We start from the raw sequence: 14,528 nt of genomic DNA, 5'->3' as shown, positions 1-14,528 counted from the left end.
ATGTTAGCATTTAAGCTAATTTACTTATGTCTAAAGGCAAATACACACATGGCATGATGTAGGGAGGTTATAGGACAACCTTGGTACTTTGTAAACTTGAGGCCCTCTTGCTAGGTGCGAGCATGCTAATTGCTAGCATGTTAGCATTCATGCTATTTACTCATGTTTAAAGGCAAATACACACATGAAATAATGCAGGGAGGTTATAGGACAACCTTGGCACTTTCTAAACTTGAGGCTCTCTTGCTAGGTGCTAGCATGGTAGCCATTGGCATGTTAGCATTTAAGCTAATTTACTCATGTCTAAAGGCAAATACACACATGGCATGATGTAGGGAGGTTATAGGACAACCTTGGCACTTTCTAAACTTGGGACTTTCTTGCTAGGTGCTAGCATGGTACCCGTTAGCATGATAGCATTTAAGCTAATTTACTCATGTCTAAAGGCAAATACACACATGGCATGATGTAGGGAGGTTATAGGACAACCTTGGCACTTTTTCAACTTGATGCTCTCTTGCTAGGTGCTAGCATGATGGCTGTTAGCATGTTAGCATTTAAGCTAATTTACTCACATTTAAAGGCAAATACACATATGGCATGATGTAGGGAGGTTATAGGACAACCTTGGCAGTTTCTAAACTTGAGGCCCTCTTGCTAGGTGCTAGCATGGTAGCCGTTAGCATGTTAGCATTTAAGCTAATTTACTCATGTATAAAGGCAAAAACACACATGGCATGATGTAGGGAGGTTATAGGACAACCATGGCAGTTTCTGAACTTGAGGCCCTCTTGCTAGGTGCTAGCATGATGACTGTTAGCATGTTAGCATTTAAGCTAGTTTACTCATGTTTAAAGGCAAATACACCCATGGCATGATGCAGGGAGGTTATAGGACAACCTTGGCACTTTCTAAAGTTGACGCTCTCTTGCTAGGTGCTAGAATGGTACCCGTTAGCATGTTAGCATTTTACCTAATTTACTTAAGTTTAAAGACAAATACACACTTGGCATGATGCGGTGACACTATGGGACTGCATCAACCTTTTCCGTACTTGAGGCTTTCTTGCTAGGTGCTACCGCGGTAGCCGTTGGCACACCGGGCCCGAGGTTCACAGCACAGGTGGCCAGTCCATCAAAATTTCCGCGGGAATTTTCTAGTTATGGACTGGCCCAGTACTGAGTACTGAGCCAGCCCATATTGTTATTGCTGTTTAGTTATTATTATTCCGTATATCTTAATCTTCCCTTTTTTGCGCGTAATGCGGCCAAAACCGCAAGAAGGACCCCCACACATGTTACACCGCCGGAATCGTGGCGCTCGGGACTACAGCGGTATTTAGTTTTTGGAACGTTTTGTGTAACCATGGCGACGCTATTAACCGAAACGTTAAAAAATGGGCCACTAGATTAGGTATACCCTTTCTATTTTTAGAACAGCACATGGCAGAGAAAAACTGAGAATTTACAGACATTTCACAGCCTTGTAGCTCAGCCATACGGCCGCGCAGAAACGTGATTGATGGCTAATTTTTGAGATAAACTTCTGAACTCTCTGTGTGGCTAAATGCTAATTGCTAGCATGTTAGCATGTTAGCAATTAAGCTAATTTACTCATGTCTAAAGGCAAATACACACATGACATGATGTGGGGAGGTTATAGGACAACCTTGGCACTTTCTAAACTTGAGGCTCTCTTGCTAGGTGCTAGCATGATGACTGTTAGCATGTTAGCATTTAAGCTAATTTACTCATTTCTAAAGGCAAATACAAACATGGCATGATGTAGGGAGGTTATAGGACAACCTTGGCACTTTCTAAACTAGAGGCTTTCTTGCTAGGTGCTAGCATAATGACTGTTAGCATGTTAGCGTTTAAGCTAATTTACTCATGTCTAAAGGCAAATACACACATGGCATGATGCAGGAAGGTTATAGGACAACCTCGGCAGTTTCTGAACTTGAGGCCCTCTTGCTAGGTGCTAGCATGGTAGCCGTTAGCATGTTAACATTTAAGCTAATTTACTCATGTCTAAAGGATAATACACACATGGCATGGTGTAGGGAGGTTATAGGACAACCTTGGCACTTTCTAACCTCGAGGCTCTCTTGCTAGGAGCTAGCATGACTGTTAGCATGTTAGCATTTAAGCTAATTTACTCATGTCTAAAGCCAAATGCACACATTGTATAATGTAGGGAGGTTATAGGACAACCATGGTACGTTCTAAACTTGAGGCCCTCTTGCTAGGTGCTAGCATGATGACTGTTAGCATGTTAGCATTTAAGCTAAATTACTCATGTTTAAAGGCAAATACACCCATGGCATGATGCAGGGAGGTTATAGGACAACCATGGCACTTTCTAAACTTGGGAATTTCTTGCTAGGTGCTAGCATGGTACCCGTTAGCATGTTAGCATTTAAGCTAATTTACTCACGTTTAAAGGCAAATACACACATGGCATGATGTCGGGAGGTTATAGGACAACCTTGGCACTTTCTAAACTTGAGGCTCTCTTGCTAGGTGCTAGCATGGTAGCCGTTAGCATGTTAGCATTTAAGTTAATTTACTCATGTCTAAAGGCAAATACACACATGGCATGATGTCGGGAGGTTATAGGACAACCTTGGCACTTTCTAAACTTGAGGCTCTCTTACTAGGTGCTAGCATGATAACTGTTAGCATGTTAGCATTTAAGCTAATTTACTCACATTTAAAGGCAAATACACACATGGCATGATATAGGGAGGTTATAGGACAACCTTTGTAGTTTCTAAACTTGAAGCCATCTTGCTAGGTGCTAGCAGTGTAGCCGTTAGCATGTTAGCATTTAAGCTAATTTACTCATGTCTAAAGGATAATACACACATGGCATGATTTAGGGAGGTTACAGGACAACCCAGGCACTTTTTTAATGTACGGCTCTCTTGCTAAGTGCTAGCATGATGACTGTTAGCATGTTAGCATTTAAGCTAATTTGCTCATGTTTAAAGGCAAATACACACATGCATGATGCAGGGACGTTATAGGACATCCTTGGCAGTTTCTAAACTTGAGGCTGTCTTGCTAGGTGCTAGCATGTTAGCCGTTAGCATGTTAGCATTTAAGCTAATGTACTCATGTCTAAAGGCAAATACACACATGGCATTATGTAGGGAGTTTATAGGACAACCTTGGCACTTTCTAAACTTGGGACTCTCTTGCTAGGTGCTAGCATGGTACACGTTAGCGTGTTAGCATTTAAGCTAATTTACTCATGTCTAAAGGCAAATACACACATGGCATGATGTAGGGAGGTTATAGGACAACCTTGGCACTTTCCAAACTTGAGGCTCTCTTGCTAGGTGCTAGCATGACGACTGTTAGCATATTAGCATTTAAGCTAATTTACTCACATTTAAAGGCAAATACACACATGGCATGATGCAGGGAGGTTATAGGACAACCTTGGCACTTTCTAAACTTGGGACTCTCTTGCTAGGTGCTAGCATGGTACCCGTTAGCATGTTAGCATTTAAGCTAATTTACTCATGCCTAAAGGCTACTAAGCACATGTCATGATGTGGGGAGGTTATAGGACAACCTTGGTACTTTCTAAACTTGAGGCCCTCTTGCTAGGTGCTAGCATGATGACTGTTAGCATGTTAGCATTTTACCTAATTTACTCATGTCTAAAGGAAAATACACACATGGCATGATGTGGGGACACTGTAGGACTGCCCCAAACTTTTCAGGACTTGAGGCTGTTTTGCTACGTGTTAGCACGGTAGCCGTTAGCATGTTAGCATTTTAGCTAATTTACTCAAGTTTAAAGGCAAATACACACTTGGCATGACGTGGGGACACTATGGGACTGCAACAACCTTTTCCGTACTTGAGGCTTTCTTGCTAGGTGCTAGCGCGGTAGCCGTTGGCACACCGGGCCCGAGGTTCACAGCACAGGTGGCCAGTCCATCAAAATTTCCGCGGGAATTTTCTAGTTATGGACTGGCCCAGCAGCCAGCCCATAGACTGCTACTTGCAGTAGCAGTCTATGGACTGGCTACTGAGCCAGCCCATATTGTTATTGCTGTTTAGTTATTATTATTCCGTATATCTTAATCTTCCCTTTTTAGCGCGCGTAATGCGGCCAAAACCGCAAGAAGGACCCCCACACATGTTACACCGCCGGAATCGTGGCGCTCGGGACTACAGCGGTATTTAGTTTTTGGAACATTTTGTGTAACCATGGCGACGCTATTAACCGAAACGTTAAAAAATGGGCCACTAGATTAGGTATACCCTTTCTATTTTTAGAACAGCACATGGCAGAGAAAAACTGAGAATTTACAGACATTTCACAGCCTTGTAGCTCAGCCATACGGCCGCGCAGAAACGTGATTGATGGCTAATTTTTTAGATAAACTTCTGAACTCTCTGTGTGGCTAAATGCTAATTGCTAGCATGTTAGCATGTTAACAATTAAGCTAATTTACTCATGTCTAAAGGCAAATACACACATGACATGATGTGGGGAGGTTATAGGACAACCTTGGCACTTTCTAAACTTGAGGCTCTCTTGCTAGGTGCTAGCATGATGACTGTTAGCATGTTAGCATTTAAGCTAATTTACTCATGTCTAAAGGCAAATACACACATGGCATGATGTTGGGAGGTTATAGGACAACCTTGGCACTTTCTAAACTAGAGGCTTTCTTACTAGGTGCTAGTATAATGACTGTTAGCATGTTAGCGTTTAAGCTAATTTACTCATGTCTAAAGGCAAATACACACATGGCATGATGCAGGAAGGTTATAGGACAACCTCGGCAGTTTCTGAACTTGAAGCCCTCTTGCTAGGTGCTAGCATGGTAGCCGTTAGCATGTTAGCATTTAAGCTAATTTACTCATGTCTAAAGGATAATACACACATGGCATGGTGTAGGGAGGTTATAGGACAACCTTGGCACTTTCTAACCTCGAGGCTCTCTTGCTAGGAGCTAGCATGACTGTTAGCATGTTAGCATTTAAGCTAATTTACTCATGTCTAAAGCCAAATGCACACATTGTATGATGTAGGGAGGTTATAGGACAACCATGGTACGTTCTAAACTTGAGGCCCTCTTGCTAGGTGCTAGCATGATGACTGTTAGCATGTTAGCATTTAAGCTAAATTACTCATGTTTAAAGGCAAATACACCCATGGCATGATGCAGGGAGGTTATAGGACAACCATGGCACTTTCTAAACTTGGGAATTTCTTGCTAGGTGCTAGCATGTTAGCCGTTAGCATGTCAGCATTTTAGCTAATTTACTCATGTCTAAAGGCAAATACACACATGGCATGATGTAGGGAGGTTATAGGACAACCTTGGCAGTTTCTAAACTTGAGGCTCTCTTGCTAGGTGCTAGCATGATGACTGTTCCCATGTTAGCATTTAAGCTAATTTACTCACGTTTAAAGGCAAATACACACATGGCATGATGTAGGGAGGTTATAGGACAACCTTGGCACTTTCTAAACTTGAGGCTCTCTTGCTAGGTGCTAGCATGGTAGCCGTTAGCATGTTAACATTTAAGCTAATTTACTCATGTATAAAAGGCAAATACACACATGGCATGATGTAGGGAGGTTATAGGACAACCTTGGCACTTTCCAAACTTGAGGCTCTCTTGCTAGGTGCTAGCATGACGACTGTTAGCATGTTAGCATTTAAGCTAATTTACTCACATTTAAAGGCAAATACACACATGGCATGATGTAGGGAGGTTATAGGACAACCTTGGCAGTTTCTAAACTTGAGGCCCTCTTGCTAGGTGCTAGCATGATGACTGTTAGCATGTTAACATTTAAGCTTATTTACTCATGTCTAAAGGCAAATACACCCATGGCATGATGCAGGGAGGTTATAGGACAACCTTGGCACTTTCTAAAGTTGAGGCTCTCTTGCTAGGTGCTAGCATGGTACCTGTTAGCATGTTAGCATTTAAGCTAATTTACTCATGTCTAAAGGCAAATACACACATGGCATGATGTCGGGAGGTTATAGGACAACCTTGGCACTTTCTAAACTTGAGGCCATCTTGCTAGGTGCTAGCAGTGTAGCCGTTAGCATGTTAGCATTTAAGCTATTTTACTCATGTCGAAAGGCAAATACACACATGGAATGATGTCGGGAGGTTATAGGACAACCTTGGCACTTTCTAAAGTTGAGGCTCTCTTGCGAGGTGCTAGCATGATGACTGTTAGCATGTTAGCATTTAAGCTAATTTACTCATGTTTAAAGGCATATACACCCATGGCATGATGCAGGGAGGTTATAGGACAACCTTGTCAGATTCTAAACTTGAGGCCCTCTTGCTCGGTGCTAGCATGGTAGCTGTTAGCATTTTAGCATTTAAGCTATTTTACTCATGTCTAAAGGCAAATACACACTTGGAATGATGTCGGGAGGTTATAGGACAACCTTGGCAATTTCTAAACTTGAGGCTCTCTTGCTAGGTGCTAGCATGATAACTGTTAGCATGTTAGCATTTAAGCTAATTTACTCACGTTTAAAGGCAAATACACACATGGCATGATATAGGGAGGTTATATGACAACCTTGCCACTTTCTAAACTTGAAACCCTCTTGCTAGGTGCTAGCATGGTAGCCGTTAGCATGTTAGCATTTAAGCTAATTTACTCATGTCCAAAGGCAAATACACACATGCATGATGTAGGGAGGTTATAGGACAACCTTGGCACTTTCTAAAGTTGAGGCTCTCTTGCTAGGTGCTAGCATGATGACTGTTAGCATGTTAGCATTTTACCTAATTTACTCATGTCTAAAGGAAAATACACACATGGCATGATGTGGGGACACTGTAGGACTGCCCCAAACTTTTCAGGACTTGAGGCTGTTTTGCTACGTGTTAGCACGGTAGCCGTTAGCATGTTAGCATTCATGCTATTTACTCATGTTTAAAGGCAAATACACACATGAAATAATGCAGGGAGGTTATAGGACAACCTTGGCACTTTCTAAACTTGAGGCTCTCTTGCTAGGTGCTAGCATGGTAGCCATTGGCATGTTAGCATTTAAGCTAATTTACTCATGTCTAAAGGCAAATACACACATGGCATGATGTAGGGAGGTTATAGGACAACCTTGGCACTTTCTAAACTTGGGACTTTCTTGCTAGGTGCTAGCATGGTACCCGTTAGCATGATAGCATTTAAGCTAATTTACTCATGTCTAAAGGCAAATACACACATGGCATGATGTAGGGAGGTTATAGGACAACCTTGGCACTTTTTCAACTTGATGCTCTCTTGCTAGGTGCTAGCATGATGGCTGTTAGCATGTTAGCATTTAAGCTAATTTATTCACATTTAAAGGCAAATACACATATGGCATGATGTAGGGAGGTTATAGGACAACCTTGGCAGTTTCTAAACTTGAGGCCCTCTTGCTAGGTGCTAGCATGGTAGCCGTTAGCATGTTAGCATTTAAGCTAATTTACTCATGTATAAAGGCAAAAACACACATGGCATGATGTAGGGAGGTTATAGGACAACCATGGCAGTTTCTGAACTTGAGGCCCTCTTGCTAGGTGCTAGCATGATGACTGTTAGCATGTTAGCATTTAAGCTAGTTTACTCATGTTTAAAGGCAAATACACCCATGGCATGATGCAGGGAGGTTATAGGACAACCTTGGCACTTTCTAAAGTTGACGCTCTCTTGCTAGGTGCTAGAATGGTACCCGTTAGCATGTTAGCATTTTACCTAATTTACTTAAGTTTAAAGACAAATACACACTTGGCATGATGCGGTGACACTATGGGACTGCATCAATCTTTTCCGTACTTGAGGCTTTCTTGCTAGGTGCTACCGCGGTAGCCGTTGGCACACCGGGCCCGAGGTTCACAGCACAGGTGGCCAGTCCATCAAAATTTCCGCGGGAATTTTCTAGTTATGGACTGGCCCAGTACTGAGTACTGAGCCAGCCCATATTGTTATTGCTGTTTAGTTATTATTATTCCGTATATCTTAATCTTCCCTTTTTTGCGCGTAATGCGGCCAAAACCGCAAGAAGGACCCCCACACATGTTACACCGCCGGAATCGTGGCGCTCGGGACTACAGCGGTATTTAGTTTTTGGAACGTTTTGTGTAACCATGGCGACGCTATTAACCGAAACGTTAAAAAATGGGCCACTAGATTAGGTATACCCTTTCTATTTTTAGAACAGCACATGGCAGAGAAAAACTGAGAATTTACAGACATTTCACAGCCTTGTAGCTCAGCCATACGGCCGCGCAGAAACGTGATTGATGGCTAATTTTTGAGATAAACTTCTGAACTCTCTGTGTGGCTAAATGCTAATTGCTAGCATGTTAGCATGTTAGCAATTAAGCTAATTTACTCATGTCTAAAGGCAAATACACACATGACATGATGTGGGGAGGTTATAGGACAACCTTGGCACTTTCTAAACTTGAGGCTCTCTTGCTAGGTGCTAGCATGATGACTGTTAGCATGTTAGCATTTAAGCTAATTTACTCATTTCTAAAGGCAAATACAAACATGGCATGATGTAGGGAGGTTATAGGACAACCTTGGCACTTTCTAAACTAGAGGCTTTCTTGCTAGGTGCTAGCATAATGACTGTTAGCATGTTAGCGTTTAAGCTAATTTACTCATGTCTAAAGGCAAATACACACATGGCATGATGCAGGAAGGTTATAGGACAACCTCGGCAGTTTCTGAACTTGAGGCCCTCTTGCTAGGTGCTAGCATGGTAGCCGTTAGCATGTTAACATTTAAGCTAATTTACTCATGTCTAAAGGATAATACACACATGGCATGGTGTAGGGAGGTTATAGGACAACCTTGGCACTTTCTAACCTCGAGGCTCTCTTGCTAGGAGCTAGCATGACTGTTAGCATGTTAGCATTTAAGCTAATTTACTCATGTCTAAAGCCAAATGCACACATTGTATAATGTAGGGAGGTTATAGGACAACCATGGTACGTTCTAAACTTGAGGCCCTCTTGCTAGGTGCTAGCATGATGACTGTTAGCATGTTAGCATTTAAGCTAAATTACTCATGTTTAAAGGCAAATACACCCATGGCATGATGCAGGGAGGTTATAGGACAACCATGGCACTTTCTAAACTTGGGAATTTCTTGCTAGGTGCTAGCATGGTACCCGTTAGCATGTTAGCATTTAAGCTAATTTACTCACGTTTAAAGGCAAATACACACATGGCATGATGTCGGGAGGTTATAGGACAACCTTGGCACTTTCTAAACTTGAGGCTCTCTTGCTAGGTGCTAGCATGGTAGCCGTTAGCATGTTAGCATTTAAGTTAATTTACTCATGTCTAAAGGCAAATACACACATGGCATGATGTCGGGAGGTTATAGGACAACCTTGGCACTTTCTAAACTTGAGGCTCTCTTACTAGGTGCTAGCATGATAACTGTTAGCATGTTAGCATTTAAGCTAATTTACTCACATTTAAAGGCAAATACACACATGGCATGATATAGGGAGGTTATAGGACAACCTTTGTAGTTTCTAAACTTGAAGCCATCTTGCTAGGTGCTAGCAGTGTAGCCGTTAGCATGTTAGCATTTAAGCTAATTTACTCATGTCTAAAGGATAATACGCACATGGCATGATTTAGGGAGGTTACAGGACAACCCAGGCACTTTTTTAATGTACGGCTCTCTTGCTAAGTGCTAGCATGATGACTGTTAGCATGTTAGCATTTAAGCTAATTTGCTCATGTTTAAAGGCAAATACACACATGCATGATGCAGGGACGTTATAGGACATCCTTGGCAGTTTCTAAACTTGAGGCTGTCTTGCTAGGTGCTAGCATGTTAGCCGTTAGCATGTTAGCATTTAAGCTAATGTACTCATGTCTAAAGGCAAATACACACATGGCATTATGTAGGGAGTTTATAGGACAACCTTGGCACTTTCTAAACTTGGGACTCTCTTGCTAGGTGCTAGCATGGTACACGTTAGCGTGTTAGCATTTAAGCTAATTTACTCATGTCTAAAGGCAAATACACACATGGCATGATGTAGGGAGGTTATAGGACAACCTTGGCACTTTCCAAACTTGAGGCTCTCTTGCTAGGTGCTAGCATGACGACTGTTAGCATATTAGCATTTAAGCTAATTTACTCACATTTAAAGGCAAATACACACATGGCATGATGCAGGGAGGTTATAGGACAACCTTGGCACTTTCTAAACTTGGGACTCTCTTGCTAGGTGCTAGCATGGTACCCGTTAGCATGTTAGCATTTAAGCTAATTTACTCATGCCTAAAGGCTACTAAGCACATGTCATGATGTGGGGAGGTTATAGGACAACCTTGGTACTTTCTAAACTTGAGGCCCTCTTGCTAGGTGCTAGCATGATGACTGTTAGCATGTTAGCATTTTACCTAATTTACTCATGTCTAAAGGAAAATACACACATGGCATGATGTGGGGACACTGTAGGACTGCCCCAAACTTTTCAGGACTTGAGGCTGTTTTGCTACGTGTTAGCACGGTAGCCGTTAGCATGTTAGCATTTTAGCTAATTTACTCAAGTTTAAAGGCAAATACACACTTGGCATGACATGGGGACACTATGGGACTGCAACAACCTTTTCCGTACTTGAGGCTTTCTTGCTAGGTGCTAGCGCGGTAGCCGTTGGCACACCGGGCCCGAGGTTCACAGCACAGGTGGCCAGTCCATCAAAATTTCCGCGGGAATTTTCTAGTTATGGACTGGCCCAGTAGCCAGCCCATAGACTGCTACTTGCAGTAGCAGTCTATGGACTGGCTACTGAGCCAGCCCATATTGTTATTGCTGTTTAGTTATTATTATTCCGTATATCTTAATCTTCCCTTTTTAGCGCGCGTAATGCGGCCAAAACCGCAAGAAGGACCCCCACACATGTTACACCGCCGGAATCGTGGCGCTCGGGACTACAGCGGTATTTCGTTTTTGGAACATTTTGTGTAACCATGGCGATGCTATTAACCGAAACGTTAAAAAATGGGCCACTAGATTAGGTATACCCTTTCTATTTTTAGAACAGCACATGGCAGAGAAAAACTGAGAATTTACAGACATTTCACAGCCTTGTAGCTCAGCCATACGGCCGCGCAGAAACGTGATTGATGGCTAATTTTTTAGATAAACTTCTGAACTCTCTGTGTGGCTAAATGCTAATTGCTAGCATGTTAGCATGTTAACAATTAAGCTAATTTACTCATGTCTAAAGGCAAATACACACATGACATGATGTGGGGAGGTTATAGGACAACCTTGGCACTTTCTAAACTTGAGGCTCTCTTGCTAGGTGCTAGCATGATGACTGTTAGCATGTTAGCATTTAAGCTAATTTACTCATGTCTAAAGGCAAATACACACATGGCATGATGTTGGGAGGTTATAGGACAACCTTGGCACTTTCTAAACTAGAGGCTTTCTTACTAGGTGCTAGTATAATGACTGTTAGCATGTTAGCGTTTAAGCTAATTTACTCATGTCTAAAGGCAAATACACACATGGCATGATGCAGGAAGGTTATAGGACAACCTCGGCAGTTTCTGAACTTGAAGCCCTCTTGCTAGGTGCTAGCATGGTAGCCGTTAGCATGTTAGCATTTAAGCTAATTTACTCATGTCTAAAGGATAATACACACATGGCATGGTGTAGGGAGGTTATAGGACAACCTTGGCACTTTCTAACCTCGAGGCTCTCTTGCTAGGAGCTAGCATGACTGTTAGCATGTTAGCATTTAAGCTAATTTACTCATGTCTAAAGCCAAATGCACACATTGTATGATGTAGGGAGGTTATAGGACAACCATGGTACGTTCTAAACTTGAGGCCCTCTTGCTAGGTGCTAGCATGATGACTGTTAGCATGTTAGCATTTAAGCTAAATTACTCATGTTTAAAGGCAAATACACCCATGGCATGATGCAGGGAGGTTATAGGACAACCATGGCACTTTCTAAACTTGGGAATTTCTTGCTAGGTGCTAGCATGTTAGCCGTTAGCATGTCAGCATTTTAGCTAATTTACTCATGTCTAAAGGCAAATACACACATGGCATGATGTAGGGAGGTTATAGGACAACCTTGGCAGTTTCTAAACTTGAGGCTCTCTTGCTAGGTGCTAGCATGATGACTGTTCCCATGTTAGCATTTAAGCTAATTTACTCACGTTTAAAGGCAAATACACACATGGCATGATGTAGGGAGGTTATAGGACAACCTTGGCACTTTCTAAACTTGAGGCTCTCTTGCTAGGTGCTAGCATGGTAGCCGTTAGCATGTTAACATTTAAGCTTATTTACTCATGTCTAAAGGCAAATACACCCATGGCATGATGCAGGGAGGTTATAGGACAACCTTGGCACTTTCTAAAGTTGAGGCTCTCTTGCTAGGTGCTAGCATGGTACCTGTTAGCATGTTAGCATTTAAGCTAATTTACTCATGTCTAAAGGCAAATACACACATGGCATGATGTCGGGAGGTTATAGGACAACCTTGGCACTTTCTAAACTTGAGGCCATCTTGCTAGGTGCTAGCAGTGTAGCCGTTAGCATGTTAGCATTTAAGCTATTTTACTCATGTCGAAAGGCAAATACACACATGGAATGATGTCGGGAGGTTATAGGACAACCTTGGCACTTTCTAAAGTTGAGGCTCTCTTGCGAGGTGCTAGCATGATGACTGTTAGCATGTTAGCATTTAAGCTAATTTACTCATGTTTAAAGGCATATACACCCATGGCATGATGCAGGGAGGTTATAGGACAACCTTGTCAGATTCTAAACTTGAGGCCCTCTTGCTCGGTGCTAGCATGGTAGCTGTTAGCATTTTAGCATTTAAGCTATTTTACTCATGTCTAAAGGCAAATAAACACTTGGAATGATGTCGGGAGGTTATAGGACAACCTTGGCAATTTCTAAACTTGAGGCTCTCTTGCTAGGTGCTAGCATGATAACTGTTAGCATGTTAGCATTTAAGCTAATTTACTCACGTTTAAAGGCAAATACACACATGGCATGATATAGGGAGGTTATATGACAACCTTGCCACTTTCTAAACTTGAAACCCTCTTGCTAGGTGCTAGCATGGTAGCCGTTAGCATGTTAGCATTTAAGCTAATTTACTCATGTCCAAAGGCAAATACACACATGCATGATGTAGGGAGGTTATAGGACAACCTTGGCACTTTCTAAAGTTGAGGCTCTCTTGCTAGGTGCTAGCATGATGACTGTTAGCATGTGAGCATTTAAGCTAATTTAGTCATGTCTAAAGGCAAATACACACATGGCATGATGTAGGGAGGTTATAGGACAACTTTGGCACTTTCCAAACTTGAGGCTCTCTTGCTAGGTGCTAGCATGACGACTGTTAGCATGTTAGCATTTAAGCTAATTTACTCATGTTTAAAGGCAAATACACCCATGGCATGATGCAGGGAGGTTATAGGACAACCTTGGCACTTTCTAAAGTTGAGGCTCTCTTGCTAGGTGCTAGCATGGTAGCCGTTAGCATGTTAGCATTTAAGCTAATTTACTCATGTCTAAAGGCATATACACACATGGCATGATGTAGGGAGGTTATAGGACAACCTTGGCACTTTCTAAAGTTGAGGCTCTCTTGCTAGGTGCTAGCATGATGACTGTTCCCATGTTAGCATTTAAGCTAATTTACTCACGTTTAAAGGCAAATACACACATGGCATGATGTAGGGAGGTTATAGGACAACCTTGGCACTTTCTAAACTTGAGGCTCTCTTGCTAGGTGCTAGCATGGTAGCCGTTAGCATGTTAGCATTTAAGCTAATTTACTCATGTATAAAAGGCAAATACACACATGGCATGATGTAGGGAGGTTATAGGACAACCTTGGCACTTTCCAAACTTGAGGCTCTCTTGCTAGGTGCTAGCATGATGACTGTTAGCATGTTAGCATTTAAGCTAATTTACTCACATTTAAAGGCAAATACACACATGGCATGATGTAGGGAGGTTATAGGACAACCTTGGCAGTTTCTAAACTTGAGGCCCTCTTGCTAGGTGCTAGCATGATGACTGTTAGCATGTTAACATTTAAGCTAATTTACTCATGTCTAAAGGCAAATACACCCATGGCATGATGCAGGGAGGTTATAGGACAACCTTGGCACTTTCTAAAGTTGAGGCTCTCTTGCTAGGTGCTAGCATGGTACCTGTTAGCATGTTAGCATTTAAGCTAATTTACTCATGTCTAAAGGCAAATACACACATGGCATGATGTAGGGAGGTTATAGGACAACCTTGGCACTTTCCAAACTTGAGGCTCTCTTGCTAGGTGCTAGCATGACGACTGTTAGCATGTTACCATTTAAGCTAATTTACTCACGTTTAAAGGCAAATACACACATGGCATGATATAGGGAGGTTATAGGACAACCTCTGTAGTTTCTAAACTTGAGGCCATCTTGCTAGGTGCTAGCAGGGTAGCCGTTAGCATGTTAACATTTAAGCT

At 42.1% G+C, this 14,528-nt stretch overlaps 1 protein-coding gene across 2 annotated transcripts in view; it reads left to right on the top strand.

Moving 5' to 3' along the window:
- Nucleotides 1-14,528, top strand: part of LOC131111076 (uncharacterized) — an 89,995-nt gene that overhangs the window by 58,749 nt on the left and 16,718 nt on the right. The window lies entirely within an intron of this gene.

This window comes from Doryrhamphus excisus, linkage group LG16 (assembly GCF_037039965.1).
Source record: "Doryrhamphus excisus strain RoL-2023G ecotype Guam linkage group LG16, RoL_Dexc_Guam_v1.1, whole genome shotgun sequence".
NCBI lineage: Eukaryota > Metazoa > Chordata > Actinopteri > Syngnathiformes > Syngnathidae > Doryrhamphus > Doryrhamphus excisus.
Note: the sequence above shows the minus strand (reverse complement) of the source record. Positions and strands in the feature narration are given on the sequence as shown.